The sequence below is a fragment of the Engraulis encrasicolus genome, chromosome 21 (genome assembly GCF_034702125.1).
Source record: "Engraulis encrasicolus isolate BLACKSEA-1 chromosome 21, IST_EnEncr_1.0, whole genome shotgun sequence".
NCBI classification, from domain to species: Eukaryota; Metazoa; Chordata; class Actinopteri; order Clupeiformes; family Engraulidae; genus Engraulis; species Engraulis encrasicolus.
Genome location: NC_085877.1, coordinates 44,731,100 through 44,733,599, shown reverse-complemented (window position 1 = coordinate 44,733,599; position 2,500 = coordinate 44,731,100).

Sequence of the window (2,500 nt, the reverse complement as noted above, 5' to 3'; positions counted from 1 at the left end):
TGAATTTCCCCCTGGGGATCAATAAAGTCACTCTACTCTACTCTACTCTAATCTACTCTACTCTACTCTACTCTACTCTACTCTACTCTACTCTACTCTACTCATTTCCCGGTGGACCCTGCATCCTCATGGGCCCCTATTTTCAGAAATGTAAAAAATAAAATAAAATAATGAATGAACATTTCTGAAAATAGGACCCCAAGAGGGTGCGGGGCCCACCGGTGAGTCAGTTTTGTGCCGCTAATTATGAGGGGGCCCTTTGAGCCCGGGCCCTTTTTCTACCCCAGTCCAGTCCTGGGTCAAACATTCATGGTTCATGGTTCTTTGTTGAACGACTCACAGTTACTATCGCTGAAAAAAAACACGTTGATGTTTTCTTTTCCCTAATGAATCAGCTCATTGGCGTAACAGCATGATTGAAATCAAGCTTCAGCAAAGGGTCAGGCAGAGGGTGTCACCCAGTGGTCTTCAATCATTTGGGGCCAAATTATTATCAAGGGTTTTGAATTAATGAAAGCGTCAGCTAAGTGCATGTAATCAGTGGTGTAGTCTACTTTTTTATGGTGGGTATACTGTATTTGAGCATTTTTTGAAGTGGGTATACTGTATATATTTGTGCTATTCAAAACAATGGATCAATCAATTTTAAGTGGGTATACTGAAATCTCTGCAATGTAGAAGTGGGTACAGTCCATATACCCGCGTTCTACGTAGACTACACCACTGCATGTAATGTAATGTAATGTAATGTAGAGCAAGTGAGGCTGCGGGCCAAACCAACATCCCAACCCAATGAGAAACAAATTAGATGACAGAGAACAGATTTTCACTGTTCCATCTTCCCTTCCTGTCAATGTCTTGTTATGAGACTGTTAGCATGAGTTCTAACTCTCTATGAATGTTTCAGAGAAATGACCCACTGAAGTTTTAGAGATCGAAAATCACACACATTCACATTTTCATTTGTTCTGACCTCATGGCGGGCCAACTTTTTGCCGTGGCCTGACCGGATTTGGCCTTTGTTTGGATACAAAGAAGAGTAGAGTAGTAGAGTAGGCACGCACGCACGCACCCACACACACACACAAAAGGGTCTGACCCTTAGTGAGATGAGGAGTGAGTTGACTGAAAGAGAACCAAACATTGAAACTTCTTTACTGCTAGTAGGCTGTGACTGCTCCAAGCGTAGGCAATAACTTTACTCTGAAATATTTATCGTGTTTAGCTTTTGTTTATTTTTTTCTTTGTGTTTTGCCCTCCTCTGAGATTATTTTTTAATGTCAAAAGCACTGATCGCTTGAGAACCATTGAGTTCTCTCTCTCTCTCTCTCTCTCTCTCTCTCTCTCTCTCTCTCTCTCTCTCTCTCTCTCTCTCTCTCTCTCACACACACACTAAAATGACAGGTGTCTCAGATATTGAGTGCGTATACATGCAGTTCAGTATCCCGAATATGAGGCTTATCCCGGTTATGATCATATTTGGGATAAGGTGTTTATATGAACACAGAGCGTAATATCCCAGTCAACGCTCTTGGCCGTTATAGAATTCTCTTCAAATGCGTGTAGCCTGGATACCAGCGACAGCGTTCCATGGGAAGCCCCTGTATCCGGGATAAGGTGTTTACATGCGGCAGTATCACGGCTTCTGTCGGAATACTCCACCTGGCATATCCCGATTTCTCAGTATCCCGAATAAGGGCTTATCCGGAATACTGAAGTGTTTATATGCTCAAACGCAAATTCGGGATACTTAATAACTCGATCATATTCGGGATACTGAACTGCATGAATACGCACTCATTGTGTTCAACCCCTGTAGTTAACAACTATGACTTTGACCCTGTAGTTAGCATCTCTCTCTCACACACACACACACTAAAATGACAGGTGTCTCAGATATTGTGTCCAACCCCTGTAGTTGGCAACTATGACTTTGAGAAATGCACCACAGATTCACCACAATGGGAAATGATGACATGAGAATATGACCTATAGTAGACACAGTAACAAAGACTCTGGGTAGGAGGAGATTATATTATACATTTTTTGCTTTTGAGTAGGCTATGTTTCAAGAAGGAGGCAGCACCTTGAATAGTAGTGTTTTTATTGCAATAAAAAACACTACTATGCAAGGTGCGGCCTCCTTCTTGAAACATTGAATTTGAAATTTGGGCCAGCACCCTCAGAGACTTAAATAATTAAGAGTGACGCCTGCTCCAAGAAGAAAGTTGACATTGCTTTTGAGTATATTTGATTGATCCCAAAGCAAATTAAGGTGATTAGTGTGTAACAACATACAGTAACTAACAATATAAACAAACTGTTACCTACTGTATAAAATGACACAGTTTTGCACACTCTACCTAACTACAAAAACATGTTGTGAATCCAAATACATTCAACTTCTAGGTAAAAATAGGCCTACATATATACAACAAATGAATAAATGAACAGCTCTTGATCGGACCATTTCATAAGCGCTCTAGCAAGTCAGAGCCTG